The sequence below is a fragment of the Corvus cornix genome, chromosome 2 (assembly GCF_000738735.6).
Source record: "Corvus cornix cornix isolate S_Up_H32 chromosome 2, ASM73873v5, whole genome shotgun sequence".
Classification (NCBI taxonomy): Eukaryota; Metazoa; Chordata; class Aves; order Passeriformes; family Corvidae; genus Corvus; species Corvus cornix.
The window spans coordinates 76083406-76100203 of NC_046333.1; positions in this window are offsets into that span (position 1 = coordinate 76083406).

Sequence of the window (16798 nt, forward strand, 5' to 3'; positions counted from 1 at the left end):
AAGATCTCTTGCAAAACTATTTTATGTAACTTTTTCTGATGATCTAAGGCATAGACATTTTGTAAGACAATGGTTTATGGCCCCCAAACTGCATATATCCTTATAGTCTCCTTCCAAAGTCTCTGCAGTGCTATACAATCTGTTTGAGCTCTACTCATGATTAATGGCACTGCCAAGGTCAACCTGACTCTTTCTTGAATCAGAAGTCTTTTATTAACCTCAGGTCTATAGCTTACTTTTTGTATAGCTAAAGAATTAATAAATATTAGATATACTTAGCTCATAAGTCTGATATCAAAGTGCATGAGTTTCCCTTTACCCTCTGGAGGGTAAATGTAAAGAAAGGGGAGGGGAAATGTAAAGATATTTCAGCTTTATATAAATTAATCTCTCAAAGAGACTTTGAAAGGTGCATATTATAAATTGGACAGGGTTGCATCAAAAGCACGACTGGCATACCTTCTACCAGCAGCGCGCTGAGGAAGAGACTCAGCATATGGAAACAAGGAAGTTTTGCATTTTTACTGTTTACAGGAAAGGTATCCTTTGCTCCCTGAAAGACAGACTAAACCAATAAAACCTCTCTCCTCACATGACAGGAAAGCAGATGAAGTGATGGAGCCTATTTGACAGCATAGAAGTTTTCCTGTGGAAGATTATGTTTTAAATTTTCACACATCTTGACAGTATATCAAAAGCAACTTGAGATTGCACAGTGGGCCTAAAACAGAGCACTGGGGAAAAAAAAGAAATATTTATATTTTCTACTAGTCACAACTGAGACTTGATTCATACAAGAGTCACACTTCTGGAAGTAATTAGCAAAGCTTCCTCATGTAGTGTACGCATGGCAATGCTTCTTACCCTGTTGCCACAACTAAAACAGCTGACACTGCACATTTTCAGATGTGCAGTCCCATAGCCAAACTCTGCTCTTAGCAACTCTATTCATCCTTTATATGCATTCAACTAGTAAAGTCAACGTAAGTGAGAGCAGTGTTTGACCTTTTGACATTATGAGGAATGCTTGCTCCCGAGGAAATTCTCTGTTATTTGTAGTGGATACTGGCTGAACATTAGTTCTCTTGGATAGGTAGGCATTTGATCGAAGCTGGACAGTCTCTGTGTGAGCCTGACTTCCAAAATGGGTAGACAGAAAATAGGGTCTTTAACATGCTGTACACACAATCTGTATGTGAGAGTGAGTTGCTCAATGTTAAATTAATACCAAATTGAATACCAAGTGTATATTTTTGGCATTTAAGAGGTTTCTAGTTGAAATGTTTCTATCACATAATTAATAGACATCCAGGAAGATTTCAGAAAAAAACCATAATATGTAATTGCTAACAAAATTGCCCTAAAATATATAATTAAAATATTTGAAGACCATTTTTGAAGAGTGATCGAACAATTTTAATAGGGTTTTTTTTTTGTAAACAGCTCTGCTAGAACTAAGGAAAAGAATTGCTTTTCATTTATGCATAATCTGGAATCCAGGAAATTTGTGTTTAATTCCATGTTCTTTCACTCCCTTTCTAGAAGACGCTTGTCAGGTTTTTAATACCTTATATTTTAAAAGGTAATTAGAGAAACATGAAATTTACAAGAATTAAAATATGTCAAGGCATCTGAGATGACATGAATTCAATAGGATTAGGGAGCCCCAGTGCACTTGTAAATCGTATCAGTGAATTACTTCTGGTTTTACACACTGTATCTTAGAAAAATCTCTACAAATCCTTGCACAGTCAAGATGTTAAAGTAGATGTCTCTCTGCCAAAACCTCAAACACCATCAGTGTCAAGAAGCTAAGAAAATGCATAAAAGGCACAGAATTGAGAGAAACTTTTTGTTTAAATTTTTTAAATAATTTTTTTTAAATAAAATATTTTTGTTTAAATTTCCAAAAATAGGGTTGTAGTGCACACACATTTAGCATCATCTTGAATGCCCCAACAGTGTATCCCCTTCAAATCATAACATTCTGCAGAAGACTTTCTGTACATGGAGTAATTGAAATGCTTCACTGGCACAAACAATTTCACTTTTTAAGTTAAATATTTATGACATACACTATTGGTGCTGAAATAAAAAGATAAGTGTAAAGCATTCAGCTAAGAGTGGAAGTATGTAAGGAAAGTCAACTATTAAACTCACATCACAGACATACAGAATTGAAGACAAATGTATAACAGAGCACCTGAAAGGAACTTCAGGGAAGAAGGAAAAAGTCTTCACTGCCCTCTCAAGAAAACTGAAAATGTCAATACTTAGGGAAGTTCTTACAATTTCTCTGTGGAGTCAGAATAAAAAGATTGTTAATCTTCGGATTTAAGACCTCTATCACACAAATCTGAAATTCTTGTAACACAGAACTGCAAAAATGACAGTGAATCAAAGAGCAAGGATTTGGAAAGCGATGACAGTAGACTATGTCTCCTGCACAAAGATATGGTTGAATATTTTATACTTCCATGATTTTTACTTATTTAATAAATTGGCTAAATTTTCCTGTTCAAAATACAATCACACTTACTGAGGTTTTGCTCTAGGTTTTGGAAGCAGAGTTCATTATGAAGCAAAGACTAATAAATGACTCAATACTTTACTAATAATATTGTTCTAGAGATTGCCTTCAAAATATTCTTGCCTTAACAATAAGGTTTCCATATCCACATAAACACAACCTATCCTTTATACTGCTAAAAATTTGGTTCTGCAGATGGTATGTTCATACTAGATTTACCTCCATTATTGATATGAGAGTTATTAAGACTGTGTTGCTACGGAATAACAGATATCTGCCGAATGAATACAGGAAGAAAAGGTAATAATTCACAGGGTTAAAGACATTTGATATTATATTAATGACTGTATTTTACTTGCTGAGATTTGGGGTTGTCCTTTTTTTGCAGTTATATTATTACTTTTATTATTATTATTGTTACTGTCATAGACGTTCAGATCCTGTGTGCATAAAAACAGCTTTGAGCTTTGAAAAACTTCATGAAAGCAAATAATGAATTGACCTCCAGCAATACCAGCCCTACTGAGGTGACATTTAAGTGTGAATGAAAATCAAAGTTTATATTACACTAATTCACAACCTTTTCATAATGGAAAATCTATAATAACCTGAATCTTTTTCTGTTTTTATTTAAATCAAGAATCAGATAAGCTGTCAGAACACCAGCAACCATTGCTATTTAGAGCAAAACTAAGATTAGTTCCTGGAGTTTTTTGTGGGCCTTTGAGGTTTTGTTTAAACTATTTATTTAATTCATAGACTTCTTTTATTCAACTTTAGTTTGCAACTAAAATCCCCAGGATTTTTTTTTTTTTTTTTCTTGCTTTCATGGCTGTCCTTCCAATCAAATTGCTTTCCAGGACTCAGGGAAATCTTATCAATACATATAAATACCTGATGGATGGAAGTAAACAAGGTGGACCAAAATATTTCTCAGTGGTGCCCAGTGACAGGACAATGGGCTCAAACTGAAATCCATGAAATTGCATTAAAATGCAAGAAAAAAGGTTCTTCACTGTCAGGCTGTCAAGCAGTGGGTCATATTGCCCAGAGAAGTTGTGGTGTATCCAACCTTGGAGATATTCAAAACCCAACTAGATTTGTTCCTGAGCAACCTGCTGTAATTGACCCTGATGTAAGCAGGGAGGCTGGACTAGATAAACTCCAGAGGTGTCTTCCAGGCTCATCCATTCTGTGACTTATGGTAAAATCATACTTAGACTCCTTAGATCTAGCAAGCTCAGTAACATTAGGGATCTAACTACATAAGCAGAGTAGAATTGTAGAATCACACAATGGTTTGTATTAGAAGGGACCTTAAAGATCACTCCCACTGACCAGGTTGCTCAAGGCTCCCTCCATAGTAACGATGACTTGTTCTAGCGAGGTAAGAGTGAAGGAATAGGGTAGTAATCTATACAGTTAACTAGCAATGTGGATAGAGTGGAGAGGGATACATCATTTACTGTAATTTCCAGCACAAGAAGTAAGGGGCATCACATGAAACTAGTAGATGTAAGGCTGAAATTAAAAAAACAGATGTGGTTCTTCACGTGATGACTAGCTGAGATAGTCATGAAGGCTCAGAGTTTATACAGGTTGAAAAAGAGGCTGGACAATGTCCTGAAAACCTGATAGTTTGTGGGTTGCTTAACACAGAGGAATCACATCTGGCCGAATGTGTTCTTGAACAGGGCTTGATAGAATCTGGGAAGTCACATAACCTGGTCGGTTTGTAGGTCTTTTGATGGGATTTCAGCTTCCGCCAGTGCTGTAAAAGTTTGCAAGTTTGACTAACCTTATTTTCTTATTATGATTTTACTGTAAATTTACTTGATCTTCATATCAACATTCTCTCAGCTCTAATTTTCCACATTGCATAGATAAAGCCAGTTTTTCTTATTTATTGCATATCACATGCATGCGCATTTTATTATTTCCCTCAGATTTTAACCATTGCAATTGCCGTATTTCCTTCAATTCTGCACACCTTTATATAGACCTTACACTCTTTTGTCTTTAGCAGGGACACTAACACTGATTGCTGTTAGGGCTGATGACGCAGTTTGGCTTAGTCTATATTTAAAAAAAAAAAAAAAGTCATTACTGCATAAAGAAGATAACCTCTACAATACATGTCATCTTTTGGATGTGTTTCACTTTTTTAGCTGTCTTGGTTACTTCCCTGTGTTCAAAGAACACCTGAAGAAAGACAGGGGATGTAGTGGTTTGGTCCAAAATACTCATTACTGAGTATTACAAGAATGAAGTCACTGACTGAAAAAGGGGCCAATGTCAGTCCACTATTCCGGAATGCAGGCTACTGCTCTCCTGCTAAGTGTTGTATTGTTAGAGGTGATATATTGTTTTTAAATGTTGAACATTCTGCATGTTTTTCTACTGTATGCCTCTGTCAGAAAGGACAATTCAAGAAGCATACACAAAAAGGTGTGTGCGAAGGAAATGAAAACATATTAAGAGGGATCATAAATAAATATGCTTAAAAACTTGGCTTATATTATTTGGTAACACGACTGCAGTAAATAGTTATATTTTTAATTTTATATTTTTCATTTTGTCCTCGGAGTTCATCTTCTCACTGCAGTAAATGAAGTCAGAGCATACATTTAATATTATTCAAATGCTCCCATTGCCTTCAGGCCCTGCTGCTTGAAGTTGTTTGGGTTACTTTGAAGTTTGATCTTTATCCTCTCGTGTATTCCCTAGGTTCCCAGTTGTGGGTCTTGCTGCATAAATGACTACAGCTGAAGTTTCGCAGTAGAGACATCTGACCAAAAAGTACATGACACAGGAGGACAGGTGCAGAACTGTAATTTGGGGTTGCATAAGATGTTTCAGAACGAACAAACATCGACTTAATGTTTTGCAAACTGACATAGGCAAAAATCAGACAATGAACATAACAAAGAAAAACCTAACTGCAATATCAAAACCTGTAGCATATCTTCTCCTGTTCTACCGCAGTATGTAAGACATCTGCTCTCTTTGAAGAGAAGGAGATATAAAGAGCAGGAGATGAAGGACTCTGGAATTGTTATGTCCTCTTTTTTTCCCAGCTATTTATATTTAGCATCCTTTTGTATATATAAATATCAAGCTAACATTTCTTAGCTCAAGTTTGTTTCTTAGTCTTAAGTTAAGAAAAATCTTCTATTAAATGAAAGGAGATTTGCCAATGGCAAATGAAACACAAATGCTTCAAATGCAGTAAAGCAAGATATTAATCTTCAATTCATAAAAGGAGAAATTTGAGAACAGAAATTTAGTTCATCTTTTTCAGGTTTGATAAATTTAACTCACCAATGACTGATTATTGCTTCCAGTAATGCTGTCCCACAATTGGTAAGTGCTGCATTTTTCTCTCTAGGACTAATTTTTATAATTGCAATTCTGTTTATTTAAATTAAATTTTTATATCACATACATTAGGTTTTGTGCTTGATCTAAATGATGTGATTGAAAATGCTTAATATCATATGTAGTCTAGAGAGTATGGTAAGTAAATTCAGAAAAATTATTTAATGAAGCTATTTGCTGACCAGAAATATTCAAAGACAGATACTGAGCACAGGGATCTGTCTTAATCGCTGCCTACCTGGAAGACACTGCTTTGTTATCCAAACTGACAGCAGTGCTTGAGTTCTCTCTTGATGGTTATGGAGAGGAGAAGGCTCTCCCGGGGCTCAGATTTTATGTAACAGTGTCTTGACCTGACAACTACTCTGGGTAATTGCTCTAGAAAACTGTTGCCCTGAGGGAGAGTGAGATCCCCATTTCAAACACTCAGCAGCAGAGGAAACTTAAGTATGTGGCAAAAGCTAAGCAGGACCATTCTTCCCATTGAAATGATCTGTAAAGCAGAACAATTCCCTTAGAAATAGCCTCCACTGCTGTTCTGTAATTCAGAAATCATGCATGCATTTGCACTAAAGCATTGGAGGATTAAATAAACCAGTGTAACATGGATCAGAAAAAATATTGTGAACCATAATTGTTCTCTCACTTTTGTTAGAAGTCTCTGAGCTGACCAGGCTCCATCATGCATATTATTTTATCTGTATACAGAAATATGCCTTTTTTTTCTGCACGTGACAGAGCCCCTGTGGTGGATTTTCCCCAGTCAGTAGCTGAGCACCACACAGACACTTGCTCATTCCTCACCCTCATGGAATGGGGGACAGAATTAGCAGAGGAAAGTCAGATAACCCACGGAACAAGGTAAAGACAGTTTAAAAAGGGAAGGAAAGAGAAAAGGGGTGGAGAAAACATATACTAAAGCCAAGTGATGGACTAAGCACCACCTCCTAGGCTCAGCAAGTCTCCAAACAAAGCCTGGGTCCCAAGAAAAACCATCCCCTCAAGCTTTATTGCTGAGCATGACACCATATGATATGGAATATGTATCTTTGGCCAGCTGGGGTAATCTGGTCTGTCTGTGACTCCTCCTAATGTCTTGTGCTCACCCAGCCTCCTCACTGGAGTGGCAGATGAATCGTTCCAAACCGAGCCTAGAGACACTTCAGAGACAGTCAGAGAAGTGGGTGTTTGCGCAGCGGGTGTGGGGGATTGCTCCTCCAAACACACACACGGGCACTTCCTCTACAACACAGTATTATGGGTAAAATTCATGAATATTCATCACATTGATTGGGATAGGAGTGGTTATACAAATTACTTCCTGGAAGTCATTAATATATTAGCATATGTGCCATGCATACACTGTGTACCCTGGTGGTTGCACTGAGGAAGGCTCCTCTTCTTCCTTGGGGGTATTTCTGATGAAGGCTAGTAGTTAGTCTACCTCACAATGCACTTTTCACCTTTCCTTCAGGAGCATGCACAGTCCGTCAGATGATTCGGCAGTTTTTGTGCTAGTTTCAACAAAATCCTGTTTCTCTTTTCTTGACAAGATTAAGGCAAATCCTACTTCTTAGGCTTGTGATTAACATTTGCTGTCTCTTTAACAGTTAACTGTGCTTACATGAGTTAACTATTGATCACCCCTTTCTCACAGAGAGGGAAAAGTAAAACCTTGACTGTTCAGCAATAGCCAGAAGATTTGTGTTTATCAGTGCTGCTTTGCTCACAGGTGCAGAGGGTTGCAAAGAAGAAAGCTAACTCCATCCCAGCTAGACCCAGTACACCCTCCAAAGGGGAAGTGAAGAGAGAGTAATCTTGAAACTTCTCACAGACCCCTACATACCATGCATGACCTCATTTACGCACAATTGAAAACATGCTCTGAAGAGTATTTTTCCTCCCCAGACTGTGCCAGGTTCTTAGAGAAGAAGTTGTCCGTACGCTTTCTTTACTAACCAGGGTAAGTTTCCTGAGGAGAATTTTCAGGTAAGGTAGAAAGCCAGTGACAGTGCTAACATATCTACATTCTCCTGAAATGCAGGAGGAAATCCTCCCTTTTCTAAATCTTCATTTGGAATCCTATTTACCACTGCCCCAGTGTATCACACAGGCTGCAAAAGTCACTTGCAGAAATCAGTCAAAACAGAAGAAAAAACTAAACTTGCCAATGACAAGAAACTCCCCTCTGTCCCATGTGGTAGCTCAGCAGTTAAAGCATGCACACAAAATTGAAGATCTGAATTTTAAGGCACTCCAAAGGTTGCAGCAAGTAGCCTGCTTCTCACAATAGCATATTCAGGCCATTATTGTGCCCCTTACACTATCTGGTGAAACTATATAAAAATTGTGTCCAAAAGAGTAGATAATTTATCAAGCCAAACCCGTAACGCATAACCCACACGTTCCATAGGAAAGGTTAGGCTCACAAGCAAGGCATTCTGCCCTCTGCCTTCTTCTCCCACAGCTAACCCTTGCCTTTTACAGGCTCAAATCCCTGGCAAACTCTTCACTGTGTGAAGAAAGAATGACATTTCATCCATTATATTCCTTCCAGGAACTTTTCTTCCTTCATCATGAAGATTGAAATACCTATTTTATAAGAATATTGGACTCCATTAATCAAGAATAAGTACAGGCTGGTCTTTGAATGATTCTTAGGACTGGAACCGAAAATGCTCCAGTTGATAAGGACAGTAGAACAGAACAGTACAGCCTCAGAGAAATAGATAAGGATGTTACTTAAGCAAACAAGATTCCAGCTCAGCTCTGCAGAGCTGACAAAGCAGGAGTCATGCAAAACAAGAGTATTGTGTTTACTCAAGAGCTGGGCTCAATGAATGGACACCTTAAACATTATGACACTGGATGCTGAAGATCACTGAAGAAGATCCCAAAAGACTATACAAGGACTTCTGACAAGGGGTATGACTATGCAAAATAAATTAATACATATACATCAAGTAAGAGGGGATGACTAATTAATATCTAGTCAGTGTGCATGATAAGAACTCCGTTCACCTGATGCTGGGGCACTCACTTAGAGGAAGGAGCCCCAGAGTGACAATCGTGCTGCAATAAAGAATGCTCAATTTCTAATATGCAAAACTGTATTAGAAAGTTGCTATCTTGCTGATTTTGTATCACAGCAAGATCTATCCAGGCACATGCTGATGCCCCCTCAGTGTCTGTCTCATGCATTGGCTGCTCTGACTCACCTAGACACAGCTAACCTTGAAGTACCATGTTGAATTTTCTCTGGCCTAGAGTTGCTTTCTGCAACCTTCCACTAAAAGAAAGTAAGAAAGCTTTTTCTAAGTGTGCAACAGCTCTTCTTTTTGTCTGTGCTGCACTTGCTGAATCTGCAATATTTAACATAACTGAAGGACTTTGTTCTATTTATGAAATAAGAAAAACATGTAAAAGAGACTACTGCACATAATAATTATTAAAAATATGCAGAGGAAACTCTCCTGACATTCTCCTGCAATGCTCAGATACCAAGAGCTTGAGAAGTAAAATTTAGAACAAAAAGTATATCTTCATTAAAAATCCATGTGAAAACAGGAGGTAATTTTTAATGAGATATCAGAACACTATTTTCCCTGTATGTGAAGGGACATATGGATATTCTACATAAGTACTTAAAGGTTCAAACATTTCTAAACAATAAGACTTAATAATTTTAATAATTTATATATTTTTGTCATATGATGTGTTTTGAATGTTTGACTTTGGATGTCTTTCATTTTTTACAGTAATGTAACACCGTGAACTCTACCAGAAATACTCCTGAATTGCAGTGACACAAGCCTTGTAAATGAAAATAATGCCTGTTTTGAGTTGCAAAGTGTGTTCTGGTGTGCAAAACAAGTTTTCACTGAAAACATGCATATTTTATTATGTAACTTATTTTTTGTTCATGAAATTTCATTTAAATTTTTTTTTAAAGTGTACTAGATTAGTTTGTCATCTCTAGGCACTAGAACAGGAAATATACTTTCAACAGAAAATGTGTTTAAAACTAATACATGAAGCTTCCTCAACCATGGCTTAAAGCATTTCAGAAAGTTTTAGTATGATTCATAGAACAAATAGAAGAGAAGCCACTGAAATAAAAGAGGTGCATCTTAATAGAAAAAAAAAATTGTCAGTATTTTTTTTTTGTAACATTCAACATCTTTCAAAATAAATCCCAATAAAAATCAAAAAATGTAATGAAAATTTTAAAGAATATCATGTGTCCAGACAATAACACCCCTTTTTCTAACACCAGATTTCTTACATTGATTTTTTTTTTTTTTTTCCACTTTGCTGTTAGGCTGATACTATTACTGCACAAGAAATAGCTTTATATGTCTGAATATGGTTGTGTCTAATTGTCTTTATTACATTGTCTTTAAACACTTTGTTGATTTTTTTACTTCCACCCAGTCAGCAAGAAGTTATTTAAAAGAATTATTTAATCAAATTTGGTAATATTTTAATTCTAGATTACTAAGTTTAAAACCAAATGTTCACCATTTTCAATAAATATTGAAAATGGTTAAAGCAATTTTCTTTAATGATTAATACATTTCAATACATTAATTTCTAAGCATATGGAGGAACTTAAGCAAATGAGTTCATCATCAATCTGGCAATTCTAATAGGATGAATCATTCCAGTATAAAGACAGAGATTGAGATTACTCAGTTTGCTGAAATGCTGCAAAATCAACCGTGTTGGCAACAACCTCTGAAAATGACGTTAAAAGGAATGAGAAGAAATTTGCAAATGCTTCAAAGCCTTTGTTGGTTTAAAGCTTCTGTTAGCATCACAAAGGAATCTATCACTGACTATTTTCACAGGAGTCAGGCACAATAGTTTCCAGCCTGCAATGCCTGAGTCAGCATGACTGACTGAAAAATGTTATATTGCTAAGAAATTATGGTAGTGGCATGCAAATAGGTTGAAAAATAAACACAGGTGCAGCATCAATATACAGCTATAGTTAGTTTCATCTTCCAGACCTAAGGTTCAGTTTATTTTGTTAACCTATTTAAAGTCTCCTCTCTAGAATAATTTCCACTTTTATGGCAAATTGGACAATGCATCATTTGGGTACCAAAGTTCTTGTGATCTATGGGCAGTGATATGTCATCATTTCTATAGGAGGTGGCCACTTCTCTCCTGAATTACTATTATATCAATCTGTTCTGAAGCCTAAGTAGGATTGCTCCTCTACTGGTGCTCTTGATCACTTAGAGGGGATCACGAAATCGTTCTCTCTCAGATATACCTTCCACACCCCAAAACATATCATTAATTTCTTGCCTGTCCACTAACTCACATTTTTGGCAACAATTTGCTAAACCACTCATAATAGTCCTGCAATCCTTACAAATCTTGATGTACAATCAATATCCTCCTTACCGTCATTGTTTTGTGGTAAATGCTACAGCTACTCACAGACATAGAGATCCACTTCTGCTCTAACTGTATCAGCTACACTCGAGCCTTTGCCTCCCTCCTGTTGCTTGATATGCTCTGTTTTAGAAGAAGAATTTTTACAGGTGTTATTATTGGTACTGAGAAACTGCTGAAGAGGACTTTCCTAGAGCAGAACACAAATACACATCTGAAAAACACCAGCTACTGATAAGCAATCAGTCTTTCATCATTGAGGCATGTCAGATACATGCTTATGCATCAAATGCAGTGTGACAGATATGCAAACTTTCCACAGAAAAAAGGGTGGGATGCAGTTTTAGAGATGGTGTATGACCCATACATATAGTAAGTGCAAAAGGATTTCTTTGCTGCAAGGACTTGATTCCTTCACTCAACAGAACATCTGAGGAGAACTCCTTAAGTATCCCAGAGTCTGCAAGGCAACAGTAGTGTAAGCAAAACCACAAACTGCTCTCTGTCTGAAAGACTGGCTTCTGGTTCTCATCAGTGGGAGCAGGGAGTTAATGGGTAGGGCAAGGGTACTGCAGAAGAGAGATATCTGCCATTCACCTCTGCTTGCACTGTTTGAGCATCAGTGTCACAGGCACTTGGTAAAAAGTTTATATTAACATTTCAAAAAATGAAAAATAATGATGTTCAACTTCTCTATCAGGATAACAATGGAATACTAAGGTGACCACCTGATCTGTTTCTTTGTCTATATGAAAAAAGATCAAGTTTCGTTCCTGAAAAAGCTCAGATTCTCCTACTGTAAATATTTAAAGGCTCAGGTAAGGTTCATAATTTAAAGGTTCATATTTGTCAGCACTGAGATTTCAGAAAATGGAACTATCCTGATTGACAACTGCTGAGTGCCATATGAAACCATAGAGCTGGTAAGCTTTAGTATCTTAATTTGCAACAAAATCTTTACATTTCAGAGAAACTTGTCTCAATTTTGACAGAAATTTTGACTCATTTCACTGTGTGTAGTTATGAAATACTCTAGTACAAACTAAGAGGACTGCAGGCCATTCATGCTTATTAATCTGAATTTTATGCATTTCTATTTCTTTTTAAGTTCATTCTCTGTTAAGCAGAACAATAGAAAGTAAAAATACAGAAATCTGAAACGTATACTCCTGCCGATAAAGCTAAGATTGTACCGACAAGGCAATAGATAGTGGGGGGTTCTCTTGGCTCAGATTACCTAAAGTTTCCATAGTGTGAATTTATGGAGCATTGAAACAATTATAAAAATCAGGGTATTCAGATGCTTTGTAATCAGTGTGACAGAAAAGCAGCTGTGAAAATGAACAGCAAAGTGACTCAGAAGAAGAAACATTACTCTAAAGAAAAAATATTACTAAAGTAGTGCACCACAGGAAAGCTTTTCATATTCTGTACCGTAGGAACAAAGGAGAAGAGTTCTGGTTTTAATGCCATGATTCAGTTCCTCTCATCCATACTGTGGATAAAATAGGTTTTAAAAATCTGCTTTGGGATTCCAAAGTAATGTTGGAGGTTCCTCTTGAAAGCCGCTGAACCTTCCTCAGGGCAAGAGAGTGCCGTCAAGCATGTCCAGTGATTTCTAAAAGACTGCAGTGATGGACTTTCTCCATCATTGTTATGATCTTCTTAAAATTTATCTGGGAAAAGCAAAAGGGAAGTAGGATCAATCAAGATTGATTGATCAATCAAGAAGCCACTCTGGCATTTTCAGTTCTCTCAATGGCTCATAGGACTGTCCCTTAGCGTCTGGGTCTTTGCTGCCCTCATGTGGATGTAGGTTCAGGAGTCCTTCAAGGCAGGAAAGGTGCTTCGCTGTGTTCACACTGGACAAGCGTACCTTTGTTACAGAACATTGAAACTTTGGAGGATCTGATGGGATGGGCTTGCACTTAGAAACACTATGTGTGCATAAAGAAACAAATTATACCAGGTAGTTTTGGGGATTCCCCAAGACACTATTTTACTTCTTATTTATATTTGTTAAGATCTATTTCTATGACATAGCATGCATACACATTTATTTTTTTAATGTGTTTTCATTGTAAAAATAATATTGGATGTTGTCAGTTAATCCTGGAGTAGTAAAACTGATTGCTACTACCAGTAAAAAAATTCTTATGTGTATTAAGAAATGAGATCTAAAAATGGCATTGTAACTGCAGATATATATATATAGATAAATATAGATTTATATACACTAACATCAGAGATAATGGTTCCTTCTATAATAAAGTCTTTTCAGCTTGCCCAAAACTTCACAGAAACAAGAATAAAACAATTTTACAGTCAAATACTAGCTAACAGAAATCAACAGGCTCAGATCTCTCTTCAGAAGTACTACTGAAGGTTGAATCATACCAACGCAACACAGTCTGATGCATATTGACACTGTAGACGGCTTTGTGCACTTCAAAAATGTAAATTAAGAGCAAGTACCCGACAATGGCTCTCCACAGTTCCTGTATTTAGTATAATGCCTCTCTTGCTAAGTGCTTGCAACTTTATTAAGAGCAATGAACTGAATTTGGCTAAGGAAAAAGTGCTGAACATTCCAAGTCAGCTAGAGTTGTGACAGCTTACTTATGAGCCAGATTTAACTTACTGGATTTGCATGGACAGGTTTTGGTGGCGGGGGGACTCCAGTGATAGTTTCTGTGACAAGCTGCTGGAAACTTCCCTGTACCTAGCAGAGCCAATGCCCGCTGGATCTGAGACAGACCTGCTCTGGCCAAGGCTGAGCCCATCAGCGGTGGTGACAGCACATCTGGCAAAGAGTATTCAAGAAGAGAACATGTTATTGCACAGCAGCAACCAGAGCCAGAGAGGAGTGAGAGTGTGTGAGAGGAACAGCCTTGCAGACACCAAGGTCAGTGAAGACAGAGGTGGAGGAGGGGCTCCAGGCCCCGGGGCAGAAATTCTGCTGCATGGAGGACCCCATGCCAGAGCAGGTGGATGTCTGAGGGAGGCTGTGACCCTCAGGGAAACCTATGCTGGAGCAGGCTCCTGGCAGGACCTGTGACCCAGGGGAGAGAAGATCCTGTAGTGGAGCAGGTTTGCTGACAGGGGACCTGCACTGGAGCAGCAGTCTTCTCCTGAGGGACTGCACCCCATGGAAAGGAATCCACACTTGGGCAGTTTAGGAAGAGTTGAAGGCCTTGGGAGGGACCCCGGGCTGGAGAACGTGAAGAGTGAGGAGTCATCCACATGACAAGGAAGGAGAGGCAAAGAGAATGTGTGATGAACTGACTACAAATCCTCATTCCCTGCCTCTCTGCAGGAGACAAGGTAGAGAATTCAGGAATAAAGTTAACTCTGGGTAGAAGGGAGGGGGGAACAGGTTTTTAAGTTTTAGGTTTATTTCTTATTCCTACAGTGGTTTGATTGATAATAAATTAAAATAATTTTCCCAAATCAAGTCTCCTTTGCCCCTGACTTCGATTGGTGAGTGATCTCTCCCCATCCTTATCACTCCCCTTTCCAGCTGGGGAAAGGAGTGATAGAGTTATGCTGATGGGCACCTGGTGTCCAGTCAGGGTACAATCACCACAACTACTTATGGCACATGATTCAGTTTAGAGTTCCAATCACTAGAGTTCTTTGAGTTAGAACCCATTTTCTACTCAGTCATAGAGAACACAGTCTTTTAGTTATAAACTACAATGAAATTGATGGACAGCTCTCTTAATACTTTATTCTGAACAGAAGGAACTTTCAAATATTATGTATTTTAAATCCTAAGGGAAGCTTTTTTAATTTGGAAAAGGGCAAAACATTTGATTTTATGAGAAGGGAAAGCAAAAAATATAGGGAGAGATTATTTTACCGAGATACCCTTTATACAGCAATTTCAGTCACAGTCTGTCTCTCTCAGCCAGCCCCCTCTTCCACTTTTCTGCTAATTAAATGGATACTTTAGGTGTCATTTTCCTCAAAAATACTGAATAATGTTAATGAATCAGTAAGTGAAGACATTTAAAATGTTATTAAATCATTAATATGTTATGCTGAAATAATGGCATTTTTTGAGTTATATGAAATGAACATAGGAACAGTTAAAGTTCTGTGTATTCTGTAGTGTGTAAGCACAGGAAAATTGAATTACATCATAACTCCTGCTAAAGAAATATGAGTATGAAGAAATTCCAAGAGAAATGATTAAAATATTTTCATTAGTAATATTGCCAGTATGTGATGATAACTTCTAAGGAGCAACCTTATCTTATTTAACTTGCATTTTAAAGCTTTGTGTATATAAAAAAAACCTAAACGAAGAGTGAGTCACTGCAGAATATTTTTTCACTGCTTCTTGAAAAGCAGCAAGGAAAAACCATCCAATATTACTTGTTCTGTAATTTTTCCTACTGTGACCAAACAAAGCATCTAGTCTAAGCAGTTTTGATGCATTTTTATACTGTCTAAAAAAATCCCTAAAATCATTATCAAACAATTTTTGTAAATGTAAAAAGTGACAGAAACATGGCATCTGCTGCTCATATGGGATTTTCTAGATGTTCATGAGCTTGGTTTGAGTGTCCTCTGATCTGGCCACAATCCATAAGAATGTTATTTGTTTTGGCTCATTATGGATCTGAGCTTGAGAACACTGTGTAAGAATTTATCTGGGAGCCAGTGAAAAGTCAATCCAGGTATCAGTGCACAGGTTTTTTGTGCTTTCTAATAGGAACTCAAGTTGCCAGGCAGGTATATCCTTCTCCACCTCTGACTTCCAGCTGGGTCATTTTATGTAGCTGCTAATAATATGTATCAGTAGTTGGCAGTGAGAAAGATAGAGATGACTGCCATTGGTCCCTGCTACTGAAATAAAAATGATTCGTAAGAGCAAAGAACAAAAGCTTCTGTTAACTTTCATTTTGGCTTGATTTTGTAAAGGGCTTTCACATAAACTTTTTAGGCACATCAGTAATCTCTTCAATTCTCCAAGAAAATATCCTGTTTCTAAAGGTAGGAATTTGTCCGTACTGAACTGAGGCCATGTTTCTGTGTTCTGGCAAACGCAGACCAAAATGACCTTTCTCAACTCTCACAAATTTTAACTGTTTTCCATTTACCTGAGTGGTAAGTTGGGCTCCATTTTAGAAGTCCCACTGACATCTGTGAGACTATGCACAATAGACCAACAATCAGTGGCTCCGTGTGGGAAGACAAGCTTTTGACAGATTTTAGTATGTTAGAAAATCTCTCCTGCTGCCTGTTTTAACATGAAGGACAGGCAACTATAAAGATTAATAGCCTGAACTGAAATACAGAGATTTTTTTGAACACTCTAGGCAGAAACAATCCAGTGGTATAAACCAGCTGGAATTTTCACCATTGTGCAAGCAGTTATCAATGAGTCTGTATCTCCTGCATCAGAAATGACTATGTGTGAAAAAACAAGAATATTCTATTTGCTGCCCCATAGCAGGTACTTTGAAGGTACTTGTA